The sequence below is a fragment of the Uranotaenia lowii genome, chromosome 1 (genome assembly GCF_029784155.1).
Source record: "Uranotaenia lowii strain MFRU-FL chromosome 1, ASM2978415v1, whole genome shotgun sequence".
Lineage (NCBI taxonomy): Eukaryota > Metazoa > Arthropoda > Insecta > Diptera > Culicidae > Uranotaenia > Uranotaenia lowii.
Window position 1 is genome coordinate 79,995,345 of NC_073691.1, and position 17,130 is coordinate 80,012,474.

Sequence of the window (17,130 nt, forward strand, 5' to 3'; positions counted from 1 at the left end):
TAAATGTTTATTTATTTTAAACCGCTGTTTCTTGTCCTAACTGGTTGTTTCAAATGCAAGGATTGTTTCAATTTAGAGTTTTTCGTCAAGAGCCAAGAAATTTGCCATTGAAAAAGATGCACATTAACTCGACATCGTAGTTAAAAATAGAAAATTAACAAAAAGTCGCAAAGAATCGTATTTTTTTACAGTTTTTGGATAGATTACAAGTGAATTGACCATTCTGCATTCAATGTTTAAAAAAAATAGTGCACAGTATTTTTTAACATCCATCATCCCCACTTACCCCACGTCCACACTTACCACGTATCTTACCCTTTTTCTTTTATGAACAATCATATTTGTTCAACATTTTCGACTCGCGTGACGTAGTTTTAAAAATTTAAAAAAAAACCCTGCGTATCAATCTAATGATTTGTAGTTTAATCGGTAAACATAACCGAAAAGAGATCGAAGCAGTCGTCGCCTGAGCATGACGTATTTTTTCAAGCTCTGAATTTTCGTTGATTTGAAAAGTGAAGTTTAAATAAATAACAAAGAGTTAAAATTATAATCAAGATGAAAAAGACCCCCAATGAAACAAGCAATGGAGGAGGATTTTCTCGATTCATCAGGCATGGCCAACTCCGAGGGTACAGTCAGTCAAACAAGCGACCAATACGTAAGGAACCGGTACCCTCTCATCAGAATGTAGTCCAACAGTTCATGGGTGATGGTTACAGCAGAAGGAAGATTTGAACCTGAAGCATCAACCGTTTGTCCCAAGCTAAGTATTCGCTTCCACTTTAACTTTTTGGTTTAAAAAATGCTTGCATTTTCTGCAACAAGTTCTTCAGACATCCAAATTTTTTATTGTGGATTAATGAACTTTGCTTTAGAAGGGCTCCGTTGAATGACATACGAGCAATTGGTCTCTCAGGCAGCTAGACTGTCAAAATATTTGTCAGGATTTTTGTTGACTTGGATCGATTAAAATGTTGATTTTTCTATGAATATTTTTTTCTTCTTTTTGAGTGTTTGTTTGTTAGGAAAATTTTCAAGAGCCCTGAAATACAAGTTCAAACAGAATTGGAAGATATGCCGTTTGAAAGAAGAATAATCCTGGTTGCTTACCGAGAGGCTGTTGCTGAAGGATCTACCCTGGGATACGGAAATGGAACGAACAATGGTGAGGTTGTCCAGCGTACGAGAAAAGGCTCTGCAGACCAAATGGCTGGTACCAAGTTACTACACACAGGGTTCCGGTAGATAAGAAATTGAGGAGAAAATATCATGTTCGTACAGAAATGAATTTGAGCGGACCGAAGATTGCAAGATATAAGAACCAGGTTTCCCGTAAATTGGTGAGCTCTTTCCAATTTATTTATCTGTGTATTCGGTCACATTTTAAATTTTTTAACACATCAATCCTACTTGCCAAGTAGGATTTCCTATACAAGCAAATATCCTTCCCTCTTCCTATCTGAAACAGCACCTTGTTTGTAGGGTCGCATGAGTTCTCTTGCACCTGAAAAGTTCATTTCGCTGTTCAGATTATCCCTATATGATTACATTGACTTGTCACGGTGTGCATAATGGTACCGCACTGATTCTCAATAGCAACACTTGAAATGAGTATTGAACCCAGATACTCATTTTGGCATCTAGTGTTGGGCTTGATTGTTAGTTGTACTTCGTGTATCAGCCAATTCAAGATGTGTGTAGTCACCCAATGCTATGCTATGCTATGCTATGCTAATCGGTAAACATAACCGAAAAAAAATCATTGAAAGATCATTTACCACTGAAAGAAATAAATATTCAAAAAAAAATTCGGAATTTCGCTTGGTTTTGTATTTACAAAATCGGGAATTCCGTGGGACCATGCGGGATAAAGACGGAAAAAATGCGGGAAATCAAAAATCGAATTTGAGTGGCCACCCTGCATCAATGCCGTATTAAGGGGTGGGGGTTATTGGGGGCAAGTAAAAAAAATAACATTAATTTAATCATACCAAGTACTAGAAATCCAGGAAAAGAAATAGAAACTTGAAAATCAGAATTAAAACGTAAAATATAATAAATTTAGCTAAGGGGGCCGACATTCGAAATAACATCTCAAATAGTAACAAACGAATATAAGCTAAGGGGCCACCTAGAATGAAAATTGCAGAATTTTCCCGCATTTATTAAGGCTGAGCAAATCAGGAAAATTTTTCCAAAATTTGGTCAAATCTGTGCAGGGCAGAGAGATAAGGGCATAACGACCACTCAGGGCATGATAAGCACTCCTTTTTTCTACAAAAGTGCGTATTTTCTTGAACAAATTTTCATGAGGATTTGTTTCATACTACCTATAGAATTAATTTTTCACCAAAAAAGAAATATCCTTTTCATCTTTACAGAAATCTTCTTCTTCTTTTTCTAATATATAAAGATGAGTTGGACTATATATGTTTGTTTGTATGCACCTTATACAAATCCACACCGCTTAACCGATCAGCCTGAAATTTGGTACAGTTATGTGTTTGGACCATGGTAAGGTTTTAGTAATAGTTTTGAGCCCCTCCCACCTAAGAAAAGGGACCCTCCCATATAACTTTCGTTTTTATTCACACGAATCAAAAGTCACGGCACCCATTATACTGGTAACTTCGGTTCAGAGATAGTTTGTTTTCGATAACTTCAAAAACGCATTAGTGGAACTTTTAACGTTTAAGAACAAGTACTCAGAAAGGTGTGATTTTATTTATGAAGCACACATACAATTGAAAACATGGAAAGTGAGTTTTGAACATGGTTCAACAAGATTCGAAAGTCTTTTTTGAAAATTTCTAAGTAACTAAAACATGAATATACCATTGTACAGGGAGATCGTTCAACTTGAAAAGTGGAATGATTTCCCAAAGAGATTTTTATTAAATGGAGGATGTGAAAGTTAAAAAGTTTTATCAGCTAGAGATATCAGGTAAGTGCTATTCAAGCTTCCTTAGAAATGGTGGGTAAAAAAAATGTTTGTTATGACAGGATAAACAAGGATTCAAGGGAAATAGTTTTAAATTTCTTTAAACACAAACAAATTTTTTTCAAAAATTACGAACACGAGAAACACAATAAATAATCTCAATCAAAACATAAAAAAGATGAAACAGGTTGAGCACCACTGACTCTCAGTGTGTGCTGCACGGCTAACTAAATCCCAAAACACAAACACTCAAAACCCAAAACTTGTAGCATTATCACAATTTACTTACACAAAAATTTCACTAATAGGACATATTCAAAACCTAGGCTAGCTTACATTATTTTATCCTACTTACGGGCCCGTATTTCCTACATTAGTGTACAAATTGACAAACAAGACGAACAACATCCATATCACAGTTGATTCGGCACCGGAATATCACAGCTGAATATCACAGAATTTCTGGCAACCCTGCCTGGTTGCACTGCTCCACGGGCACGCACCACTGCCCGGAGCACTTCCGCTGTCTGCTTCCGGCTTGGCCAAAAGAATGAGCTGGGCTCAATAGTGCGTTGAGCTCCCGAACAACGGCCCTGAAGAAAACAAACATTTTTTCTCTTTTTCTCAAAGTTTTCCTTCACTATTTTATAACTCACCCTGTTGGGGCCGTCATTGATAAACCGGTTACTAGAAGCACCATAACCTGGTTTGCCGTGTTCATCGTCGGGGCTGGATGTTGTAGATTCATGTATAGAGCTAACCGTTGCCTGGGAGTTAAAGAGAATGGATGTTTATCCGATCCGTTTTTATCCGAATTGTTTTCGCTCACCTCCTGCCGATGCGGGGCGACCCGGTTCTTTATATGTCACGGCTTCGGGGTGCAACGGATTACTCCACCAACAGAAACGGTGAACTGTTTCGCTGTGCTATGTTGTTTTGCTTTTTCTTTGTTTATGTTTTCACATGTGTTTTCGTTTGACAGGTTACACTCTTAATTCTAAACAGTTAATTTTGGCTCGAATTAATACAATTACTGCACGCTCATTACTTAATAATCACAAGTACTTAGTTATAACGCTACAAAAACTAACAAAACTATATAGCTAACATGGCCTAAAATTGGCTAAATTTCTTATATCTAATGAGGAACACAAAGCTTCCAAAATTTCGAAAAGTCCAACGAGTTATTTTGATTTATATTTTTTGCGAACCCGAGCAACGCCGGGTAAAATCAGCTAGTATTAAATAAAAACCAGTTAGGTTCTCAAGTGACGAAAATATTATAATTTTTGAGCACCAACCAATAAGCTTTTATGACCTTTAAATCATCTTGGTCTGAAATGTACGCACTGCAATATGATTTACAACTTGTTTCTCAATTTTCACCATCATAAAATTTTTGATTTTTCACTTTAATCTATTTTAAAACGCGTTTTTACTTTAATTTGTTGACCTGGGGCGAATAGAGCACTTTTAATCAGGGCAAGATGAGCGTTTTCTGCCGTATATTCTAGCACTCGATGAAGTCAACTGAATAATAGAGCTACAGCTTGACTTGTTTCATCTGTCGATTTGGCCTATTGGTAAGGTTGTCGGAGAGGTAATCAGTAGACTCGAGTTCGATTCCTGTTCGAGGGGATTTTTTTTCACATACCATTCATGATTGATTTTTTTGATTGTTACATTATACGGCTAGTAGCATCATCCGTCAAACAAAGCACCAGAAACATAATGTTTGAGCATGTGTTAATTCTTTGAATTCTACATACAGGCCTAGGCTTTGTTTGATGAATCTACGCCTCACCGTTTAGCGCAAAATGCATCGATCATGAATTATAAATGAAAAAAAAAATCACCTTGACCAGGAATCGTACTTGAGTCTACTGATTACCTCTCCGACACCTTACCAATAGGCCATATCGTCAGATGAAACAAGTGAAGCTGTAGCTCTATTATTCAGTTGACTTTATCGAGCCGAATTCGCTGCTAGATTCCCCGGCAGAAAACGCTCATCTTGCCTTGATTAATGGTGCTTATACTGCCCCTTTCAGCTTTCGGCAAAAAATTTTAAAAAGCATTTTTAAACGTTTTTATCTACTTTTTCAAGTTTCATCCAATTAGGCAATAGACTATTTGAGTGTCTGAACACGAAACAATGATGTAATTCACATATTATAGCTGTTCTCTATGGTTAAATTAGCGTTTTCCTTAAGGTGGCAATTATGCCCTTATCTCCCCTACTTTGGAATTTACTTGGATGAAACGCTTTCTTGGAGTTGTCACACAAAGAACCTAGTAAAAAAAATTTTTCCTCTTTGCGGTGTTTTGTGGAAATTAAGAAACATAGTGCCCCCAAATGTTCTTTTAAAGTTCTACTCTGCATTTATTCAGTCTCATCTAAACTATCTTATTTTGATATGGGGAAGAGCCTCCTTGTCACATCTTCAAAAACTTCAGACGCTACAGAATAGATGTTTGAAAAACATCTTCAGACTACCCCTGCTTTTTCCTGCCCAGCAGCTATACTCTCAGGGAACGCATAGCATTCTTCCAATAACCGAACTCTGTAATTTGCGAACCGTTAATGTACACAGTACACTCGACAAGCAATAACCAAAACCTTACTAAGGGATTAAGAACCCACAATACTCGTCAAAATACACTGAGGTTTTTTTTACGCGGTATTTCGTCCCGCGTAAAAAAAAAAACCGCGTTAATTCGAAACACAGAGAACAGACGTACAAGCTAGCCCACGAAACTTGTGTAAAAATCCCAACACCCTTTTTGAACTATTTTTTGTTTTTTGGCTACGGTTACGCCTTTTCGAAAACTGGGCACTTAAAAGTTGATTTGTAACTCTTGAACGGCGCAATGGATGACACTGTTTGCAGTCAGTTTCTAACGTATTTTTTTGGTGATAGCATTTGAAATTTTACACACTTTTTTGACGGTTTTTTGTTCGAGCTTGTACGTCTGTTTTCTGTGTTCGAAAATCCGCGTAAAAAAAAACCGCGTTAATTCGAAAATCCGCGTAAAAAAAACCGTGTTAATTCGAAAAAAAACGCGTATTCGCGTGAAAAAACCCGAAATTCGAAAATCCACGTAAAAAATCCATTTTAATTAAAAAATTCGCGCAAAATAGCACATTACTAAAAAAACGCGTAAGAACCATGATTATTTAAATTTGCGTACAATAATAGTTTATTTTTAAGAAAAATTTGAGCCGCTGCGTTTGTTCCATCTCTTGGTGGATTTTCCACGAAAATAATAGTTTGATGAACTATTCGGTGTTTTTGGGTGAAAAGAGTGATATTGAAGAATATGAAAGAAGATTGTGAAGGTGAAGCAGTGTCTGTTGTTGAAAAAAGTAAAAGAAATTAGCTTAATTTTCTTTGTGAGCTGTTTTAAAGGCGCTTATTCCGTTCGGCTCGTTAAAGTGAAATAATTTGGGCATGGTCTGAAAAATGTAAAGCTATCAAACGAATTTAGGTCAAAAGGATTCTCAGTCAGTTCGAAGAAAATTTTCAAAAAGTTAAGGTGATATGAAGAAGGATGTTCCTTTGCTATGCGTTTCCGAAAATAGTTAAATTTCAATGGGGATTCGAACAAGAAATGAAATTCTTCCTTTTCCGAAACATGATCGAACGTGACACTATCCACGAGAAGTCTTGTGCAAACGTGATTCGATCAAAGCAAGCGACGCATACGCCCACCATCAATCGGAGAAGACGGAAACATCCCGCTATCCCGCCGATGAGAGATTTTCAACTACGCAGTGCTCTCTCCCTATTTATCTTTTTTTTTACTTTCTCTGCGTGGATTCTCTTTTTTTCCGTCAGCAACGTCTTAGGGGAAAGGTTTTCTAAATGGGCCTATCGGGTTAAATGACCCTACGGCTGTTTGATGAAATGGCTGACTTGACAGCTTATCTGACCAATGCATTTTGAGGGTAATACGCTTAGAACATAAGGCAAGAAAGAATTTTATGAATTTACAAACTCAAAAAAATTTAAAAAATCATACAAGGTTTTGATACATTTTGATGTAATATTTCGACTTTTAAAAATAATACGTAAAGAAGCTTAAACCTAAAACTAGGATGGTTTTTGTTTCTCACTCAAATGAACTTAAGAAATTAAACATATTTCAGCTTTTGTGATGGTTTAGTAATGATTATATAGTGGAATAATAGAGTGTTTTTGTATGCCCCCATCATGTTTGTAAAATGCCTCCATCCTAAAATAACAGGTTAAATGGAATAAATAAATGATTTTTATCATTGAACCTTCAAATCTAAGCTCTGAATAACATCTTGAACAATTGAACAACAACAACAACAACAATTGAAGATCTAAAAACAGATTTGATAAAGTTTTTCTCATGGATGAACTGCCTCCATAGTATGGCAACCCTCACTTTTGTTTTATTCCATAAAATTATAATATACATAGAATTTTATAAAACTACAGCTTTGTCGTATGGAAATTATTACTTTCTAGCAGTTTCAATGGAATTATACGAAAACATTGCCCAAAAAACAGAAATTTTGTTCAAAACATAAATAGGCGCATTTAGCCCGCACGGTTTGAGGTTCGGCATTTTAGACAACACTTATAATAAAATCATTTTCTTGGAAACAGAAGAAAATTTTAACATAAATATTACTCCAATGTATAGAAAACAGATGCCTGCACACGTGTATATAGTTTTTGTACACATATTCGATGTGACATTGGATTAAATCAGTGTTCTGCTTAATAGGCGCATATAGCCCGCTCCTCCCCTACTCGTTTTTGAGTTTGTTCGCCATCAAATGCAGATGCATCAGCCTGGCATGTGAAGGTAACCAAGATAAGGGTCCTAACCTAAGTGTGCCTAGTGCCTAAGATTTGGTGTAATAAGAAGAGCAAATTTATTTGCATACAAACCAGAAAATGTATAAAAAAATCGTTGAATTGCTGCTGACTTATAGGCAGCGAGGAATTGTGAAGCTGAACTATGGTGAGATCGTTTCATTATATTTTTTATATCATTTAATATTATTTCAATTGTATATAAGAATGTTCAATAAGTTGCCAGCTGGCCGGATATATACACGGATGCCGGAATACCCGAGTAAAATTTTAACATTAAAAATGTTATAAATTTTCAACTGGTTGAGTAGCTAATTGATTCGTTCTCCCAAAATATACTTACATAGACACGAAATACATTCACAACATAACAGTTCATACGAAGCCATGGTGCCGGGTATGGTATAAATTGCATTGGAAATTGGTCGAGATATCTAAATAATTCAAATAAATCCATACTTTGGTCAAACTGCGGTGAATCCGTGCACCCATGGTGGATTACCTACATACATACATACATACAATAATAGTTTATTTTTAAGATAAAAAACAAAATCAATTAGATTAATAGAATAGTAGAATATAGTGAGGCTTATTTGACAGTGTGGAATTCAGATCGTCTCATGTCTCATGTCTCAGGTCTCATGTTCCATGTCTCAGGTCTTAGGTCTCATGTCTCAGGTCTCATGTATCAGGTCTCATATCTCATGTCTGATGTCTCAGGTCTCATGTCTCTGGTCTCATGTCTCAGGTCTCATTTCTCAGGTCTCATGTCTCATGTCTCAGGTTTCAGGTCGCATGTCTCATGTCTCAGGTCTCATGTCTCATGTCTCATGTCTCATATCTCATGTCTCATGTCTTAGGTCTTATGTCTCATGTCTCATGTCTCATGTCTCATGTCTCATGTCTCATGTCTCATGTCTCATGTCTCAGGTCTCATGTCTCATGTCTCATGTCTCAAGTCTCAGGTCTCATGTCTCATGTCTCGTGTCTCAGATCTCGAGTCTCATATTTCAGGTCTCAAATCTCAGGTCTCAAGTCTCAGGTCTCAGGTCTCAAGTCTCAGGTCTCAGGTCACAGATCTCATGTATCACGTTCTTAGTCTCAGAGCTAAGATTTTCCCAACTACAAAAAGATTCTAAGTGTTTTCCTTTGAAAAAGTCTTAGAATATTTTCTCTGAAAAACCGCGTTAATTCGAAAATCCGCGTAAAAAAAACCGCGTTAATTCGAAAATCCGCGTAAAAAAAAACCGCGTTAATTCGAAAATCCGCGTAAAAAAAACCGCGTTAATTCGAAAATCCGCGTAAAAAAAGCCGCGTAAAAAAACCGTGTAAAAAAAACCGCGTAAAAAAAAACCTCAGTGTAATTACTTGCAACGATGCCGATCCATGACATCTTTAGGGCAATAAAGAATTGCTTTTATAAGACCTACAATATACAACGCCTTAAGGGGGGGGTAGGGTCTAACGGGTATAAAAAAACACCATTTTCACGATTTTTTTCTAGAGCTATCGTTCAAACAAATGTATTCAAATTTTTGCATTATACAAAGCATTGTTAAAAGAACATTTAGTATTTTTTTCGTAGAAAAATATTGAAAAATGAGCCGGTGACGGAGCATTTTCGAGGATGCCTTTTAGAAAACAGGATTTGCGGTGGACACTGTATCTCAGCACAGAATCATCTGAAGTCAAAAAATCAGAGCAAAATATTTTTAATAGATGTTTTTCTGGACCCCAACGTTTTTATTTTACTTAAAAATATTTTTATGAAATTTTTGTGGCTGTTTGAAGTAAAAACTACGATTTTTCACTTAAAAATCCGCTATTTTTCACCCCTAAAACCTCCCCAAAGTAAAAAAATCAAAAAAGAAAAACGTTGGGGTCTGGTATTTTATATGTAGAAAATATGTTCCAAATTTGAAAAGAATCGGATAAGTAGTTTTCAAATGACGATGTCCACGGACTTTAAAAATGTGCTTTCGAGAAAAACGCGTTTAAAGTTTCTGCCCTTGCTTTCTTGCAGTATTAGATAGGAGGAGATAAAGGCCTATAACTTCTACAGTTTTGCTTCAATTGACTTGAAAATTTGACACAACATTCTTGAAATGTTTTACAATAAGAAAATAAAAAAATAAAAAAATCGATTTTTTGAAAGTGTAAGACCCTACCCCCCCCCCCCCCCCCCCCCTTAACTACTGAAATAGAGACCATCAACAACCGTTCCATGTTAAAAGTCAGAGTAGTACAGTTATTAAAGGAAAAATTGAATCGTTAAAAAAGTCAATCAACTAGGTACCAGTTTTTTTAATCAAATTTTGTTTGTTTTTGTAGCATCGTAATTTTCTTTTGTCGTACTTTTCACTATTAATAAGTAAACTTGAGCGCATTGAGATCTTTATCGTAATCTTGTTTAATTATAGCATACATTTCCTCGCACTAAATAATAAACTTTTGTGTTCTCAGCATGATTAAAATTTTGTTCGCATTGAAGTTTCTTTGTTTTGCTGCCAGACGTGCTGAGAACAGTAGCGTCCATTACCAGGGGGCTCAATTGAGCCTTTTGGTGTGGGAGAGTGTGGTTAGCCGCTACAAAAAAAAGAAAAAAAAAGATCATCAAGATTAACAGTACCAGTAAAAATCAACATGGATGGAATACGACACATGCTAAACAATTTTCAAGATATTTTAAGCACATTGGAAACACAAACATAGTCAGATGTATAGATGATCCATTGAATTGACAAACCTCTTAAATTTTAAAAAGGAGAGTTATGACATACAAAACAAATGTTGAAAAACCCGAACATTTTTCAAGAGATTTTCTTAAAATTTGTAACGCTTTACAACATAACTGAATGAATCATTGCTTCGAAATGATTAAGCTCATACATGTTAATGAAATTTTCATGAAATTTTGTAGACAAGAAAGTTCTGGCAAAAAAGATGATTTCGACAGAATGCTTGGTAGTAAACTTCAATTTCACATGCTCTGGAACATCTTTAGCCTTCAAGAGTGAAATAAATACTGATCCGTAAGTTCTATTCTATTCTATTTTGTTTATTTATAGAGGACTTTAACAAACTTAGTCATTCGTCCTCTGCTCTATAAGTGAATTGGACACCAGATCAATCGAAATAAGTTTCTCGTCTGAGAACACGAAGATCAGCTGCTTCTTTTTCAACTTAAACAGAAATCACTTCGAGCATTCAAGTCGAAGTGCTTTAATTCGATTTGATATCAAATGGCACTTCGCTCTTACCCCTGATGTTGATTCAAGTCAACTTTGACCAATAGTTGCATAGAAGAATTTGAGATATTCGCATCTTTACCCAGCCTCTGGATGGATCGTACTTGATTCCGCTTCACTTTCGCCGCAATTTGCTCGGGAAATTTATGGGCGAGAAGCAAACTGGACAGGTTAGAGCTAATACACATCCAAAAAAATCCTCAAAACGGTAAAAAACAACCCAAAACAAACTACTAAAAAGTGTTCCGAAAATGTTTAATCTGAGTTTAATATTAATAATGAATTCGTGATTAAATCTATTCTATTTATTGGAAAAGGGTAGGCTGAATATTATGTAAATTATGCTTTTTTTTTCGATTTGTTCCTTCCGAATGGAATGAATAAAAAAAATAATTTTAACAAATTAAAACTAACTTTTTTCTTATTTTCTTCTCTTTACAGGTAAGCATCAGATCCTTGGCGCCAGTTTTTGAGTACGTATGTAATCATATCACCACGCATTGACCTAGTTTCCAAACAATGGCAACCTTTTCCGTATTATCCAATATACTACATCTCCATTACCTAACAACACAGTCAGTGTCTAGTTGTTGTGTGACACCAAATTTAGGTTTCTTCCTATTACAGAAACCGATTCAAGCCCCAAACATATCTAGGTAATAATACTTGTTTTGAAGGTCTCTCTTGTTTGCTACTTCTCCTTTCTCCCATTTTTGTTTCAATTTGGCGCAAAACAAAATACAAACAACTTTGCTGCAGTGGGTCAAAACTACCCGCATGAATCGGTATCATACAATAACGATTTCCATTATCTTCTTCCCCAGACACACGAAAGATTAGCTGTATAGTTTTGGATTATTCATGTACGATTAAACTAGTCTTTTTTTCATGGTATGGAATCGTTTGGACGCACTTTACGATACAGCGAACCGGTCGTTAAGTAGAGTAACCATTCATTTTTTTTGCTTTTTTCTAGATTCAAAATGTAGCTGAAGGCACCTAAAAGATATATGTTATCGTTATCTTATCATTTTTTCAAGCATTGCTGACGCTACAGCTTATCTTCTAAATATCTTTTTTCCATCAAAAATAAAAAAGGAGAGGATTCATTTTATTATCTCTTAAAGATAATATTATTTATTCAATTATTGAATGCGATCGTTTTATTTAGTTTATAAGTTTTCTTTTTATAAAACTTGCGTTGGAACTAACGAAACTATCAGCATTTTCATTGGGGAATGAACACGAAATTTAGCAATGCAGTCGATAAGCTGGTTCAGTAAATTTGTTTGCTAGAAATAGACGAAGAAATAACGTAAAACCATTAAAAATAATCTCCTCGGCAAAAAAAAAACTAACTTACCTGCTTGAATTTAGCATCTTTGCTCAACCCAAACTACAACCGATCGATGAGCGTAATCGGAAATGAGAATCGATTGAAGTGTAACGTCGTGACCGAGCTTCTGCTGCAGCTGCGCCTGGATAAGTTTGACGGAGACTTCGAAGGCTTCCTCTAGTTTGGTGGGCGCCTTGTTCTGTAGATTAAAAAAAATATGAATTGGGTTGAAGGGAATTACTTTTTAGAAGATAACTCACCATACAATAGTCCGTCAACCTTTGAGGTGAAATACCGTTTTTGAAAATGATTTGATTCATCACGGCGAGATAACAGGCTTCGACGTCCTTTGTTTCATTCTCGAGACTAAGCATCAAAAAGTTCCAAGTCGTTTCGGGTACGTCTGAGCTTAGAACAGATTCTGAAATTTGGCTGTTTTTAAGATAAGTTATTAGAAAAAAAACAATGTTTTTAATCACCTTCGTTTTTATGCAGCCAATCAAAATTGTCCGCAGTTTCCTGCAAGCGCACATAGGCCAGGCTTTAAAAGATTATAGTGAGGCTTTTGCCCAACATGTTGGCCAGCTTGAAGGCCATGGCATACAGTTTAGCGTTAGCTAAAATCACCAGCAGCTCGTTGGTATCGACATTCAGCACAGCTTTATAGTCGTCCAGCTGTTTGAATATTTCCAACACCGTCTGGGTTATTATTAACTCCTTCCGAATATCTACCAGATCAACAACCACGATTTTGGTGTCCGATTTTTCTAATCTGGTAGCACCGCCATATGTGGAAACCGATGGCTTCGCAATCCAGGCGTAATCCGATGCCGCTAGATTGAGCGCATTGATGCACTTGAGCAGCGCTTCGCAACGCATCTTCAAAAATGCGAGCGAGTTGCACTCCAGCTGACAACGCATGGCTTTTTCGTAGGCAATGAGAGCTGCAGCTGGAATTGATAAGAAAAGATCCATCAGTAAAATGATCTAACTGTTTTAAGTATTCTATAACAATTATTATAAACTAGAGAAACTCACCCTTTCGCATATTACCTTTGAGAATGTAGAACGAATACAAAAAGTCCTAGTGACAATTTTTTTTTGGGATATTTTCACGGATAGAGCGTGCAATTCCATGATGTTCTGGAAATCAGTTTCCAGCCCATAGTAGAGTAGCTCGATTAGTATGTTTAACTTTTTTGCCTGGAACTAACGCCACACAAGCTGCTTCAAGTAGTCCTTCTTCTGAGTTTGCTCACAGTTGTACACCAACGAATGGTACTTTACTCATAGTGGCCCACACAGAAAAAAATATGGACAATTACGTGTCATTGAAAATGGTTACCTTTAAAATAATTCAACCTGTAATTTCGAAATCACGTAATTTTCAATTGATTGGTTGAAAAGTAAATGATAAATCATTTGATATTACAGCAAATGTCCTGTAACAAAAAGGAGCAGGACATGTACTGTAGCTTTACAGGTGGAAGCATTATTTTTAAGTGAGAACATTATTTACAGGCTGGTTTGAATTTTAGGACTGTAAAATTCGAGTGATTGTGGTCAGTGTTTGTGGCACCATGGTGCCACACACAAAATTTCGAGGCTCAACTTATTAAAAATATTCGGTTACTTCCAGTTAGCAAAAATTAAATATTTTTTTACTGTCAAGTTAGCACTTCCTCATCGAATCTGATTGGTTGCTCTATTTGAGTAAAAATAACCCATTTGCTACTAATTTTAGTAATAAATGTTAGCATGGACACAAACCGTTGTCGTTTTCTGGTTTCATGTTTTTGTTTTTCCTGCGTTCGGTCGGTCCGGTCGGTCGGTTCGGTTGCGATTTTTAAACGGGAAAAAAGTGATGAAAAGAAAAGTTCCACCTAAAAAACTTCAATAGTGGACAATCGGCATTAAGGAAGGGAGTGGACAAGGATACTACCCCATTACGGATTACCAGCGCATCCTACCAGCATGCGAAGATAAAATCTCATCTCATCCGAGGACTTACTGGTTAACAAAATCAGAAGGTGATTCTATTTGCCGTTCCCGGGAAGTTCTGCCCAGGTACGCCGAGAAAGCGGCTCATTTGAAATCGACATGAGTGGAGAAATTTTCGATCAACGAAAGTCAAGCGGCAAGGATGGAAAGGTGAGTCCCATTTACTGTGTTCAAAATAATCGGACACCGAAATCCTTCCTCTGGGAAGTTTACACTTCTAACCGATTCGTTTAATGCTACTATAGAAAGGTAGTACCATTCGATTAATGCAATCTGATGGTATTGGTTTGTCTTGCTTCCCAAAAAACTATAATGCAGGATACGAAATCAAACTTCCGGATGAGAAAAAAAGGATAAAAAATTTAGAAATACGTTGGGCCAATTGATACTAGCGAGATTTATGTAAGTTATTGATTTTGAAAACTTTACTCTACCGTTTTTTTAGATAGAACATAGCGGATAAGGAACTGAATACGCTGCCAAGAAAGGCGGAAATCTCTAAAGAAGAGGACGGAAACGCCCGAAAGCTGCACGGATATATACGTTATGATTACTACTTTCTGAGGGTTGGAATCATCTTCTGGTTTGACGAGCGATGTTCTTGCATGGAAATAGCGAAGACTAAAGAGGGTCGCAAAAGACGGCGGTAAAAGGATAATCAAACAAAACCCTTACTGTACCAGATTCGGACTGACGTAGCTCTGCGGCGGCTTACAATGCTTCGAACGCAAGTTCGTATGGAAAATATCACTGTCGTTTTTATTTTGATTAATTACACTTTTATTACAGATAGTTGCAAGAAAAATTAAATGGACTAAACTAATCAGTTACTGAATCGGCTAAAATGACCAACAGCGCAGTGCCGAATAACTGGTAAGCATTTATGTAAATTGTTTAAGCTTTTTAAAACAACTGTTTCTGAGTTTTGCAATTAATTTTCTATACTATACCATCCTTGAGTCAATTTTTTTATCAAAAATGTTAGATTTATAACTGGTTTCTCTAGTAGCTGTTTGTTTTTATTCAAAACATCGAGATTTTAAATTCCAAGAAATTGAAAATAAAATAAAACTAACATCAAATTGAATACGCATTCATTATCAAAATCGGCTTTTTGAAACCTGAAATTCCAATTCAGATTTAGTTTCTAAAATGAGATGGTTGTGTAAATCTAAAATTCGAAACATGGTTGTAAGTCGCGAATGCCATAAAGATGGTAAAACGACTCTAATCGAAACAAAAAAAAAAAAAAAGAAACATGGTTGTAAAATCTGAAATAAGAGTCTTAATAAATATTTGATATTATTTAAAAACCATCCAAAAACCTATATTTATTCTAAAACCTTCCAGCTTCGTTGAATCGTTGAACGCAAATATGTGATGTACATTGCGGCAATCAATATTGTTACGGACAAGTACCTCATACGTGTAATGAACGGAAGGAAAGGTTTAGGTGTGCGGAGGACAATGATGGGCAACTGGACACTAAGTTGAAAACAAAATTGCAATGGTAAGAAGAATAAAATGTGATTTTAATATGAAAAATAAAACTAATGTTTATTTATTTTTCAATTTTCAGGGTACCGTGAACCAGGTGAGCAGGTTCTTTGGTGTTCATGAAACATCATCTGCGAATGTTTCGGCAAGCATAGCGGAAGCTGTCATTATGCTTTTGTGCGGTTCCATTCCCTCTTCAATTCCACGCCAGATGGAAGTCAAAATGTGAAAATCTAAGTAAATCCGGCGTGTACGTAATAAATTAAAAATCAATCCAAAAAATGTATTTCTCATTTACTTATTGGAAAATCACAATAAACCTTACATGGGTAATTTAAAATCTGAATTTTACAAAATTCTAGTAATTTTATGAAATTTTCTGTTTTGCTCAAATTTATAATGAATCAAAACAATAAAATTACGTGCAGATTATTTTACTGGTCGCTGAAATTACAGGTCGCTTGTAATTACAGTTTGCTTGCAATTACAGGCCTGTAATTTTAAACTTGCCTGTGAATTGCATGTCCTCGACCTGTAAAATTATGGTAAATGTCCTGCTCCTTTTTGTTACAGGACATTTGCTGTAAATTTACAGAAAATAATTTTTTCTGTGCAGCTCCATGTGGGCACTGAAATCGATACTTTGAAACATAGCATGTTGCTTGCTGTGAACCGAAGTTGGCAATTTGGGCCAGCACGTTGATGCAATCGTAGGCTCCGTAGTGTTCGAACAACTGGATAACTTTCATGTTAAAAATACTGAGCAGCTCATCCGGTGACACCAAAGTTCCGTCAGTTGGTTTAGTGAGTTGATTAAATACGGTTCCTTTAGGATCCCTTAGCCGATTGGGGAAACAGGTCCAACGCTTTCGTGGAGATGCGGGATGTTTCCGACGGAGGTCTGGATCATGTGCTGCTGTTGCCGCGAATGTCTCGACCGGCAAATTCCCCTTCCGGACCATCAAACCTGCACCACAGGATTGTAGAGTTGTTTATAACTGAAAAAAATTGAAACAATTAAAAAATAGTTTATGGAAAACATAATTTCTTTGAACTTACATTTTAGCTGAGGATTTGCCAAACAAAACAGATTCTTTCGTTTCCGCCGCCAAACCAAAACACGCCATTTTTATTTGTTTTGAAGCCAGTAGAGACACACTCTGATGCATTCCGAGTTTTGTTTTACGGATTATTACTGGTATCTTTAAAAAATATTTTTGTATCATTTCAAGCGAAGACACAGGAAAA

At 36.1% G+C, this 17,130-nt stretch overlaps 1 protein-coding gene and 1 long non-coding RNA gene across 5 annotated transcripts in view; one reads left to right on the plus strand and one right to left on the minus strand.

Annotated features, from left to right (window-relative positions):
- Positions 1-17,130, plus strand: part of LOC129738958 (active breakpoint cluster region-related protein) — a 245,868-nt gene that overhangs the window by 172,062 nt on the left and 56,676 nt on the right. The gene's annotated exons all lie outside the window — the stretch shown is intronic.
- On the minus strand, positions 12,248-12,768 carry LOC129738972 (uncharacterized). Its single transcript, XR_008735703.1, has 3 exons — positions 12,645-12,768; positions 12,412-12,583; positions 12,248-12,340 (listed from the first exon to the last, which is right to left on the minus strand). It is a non-coding gene; the product is annotated as an uncharacterized LOC129738972 (long non-coding RNA).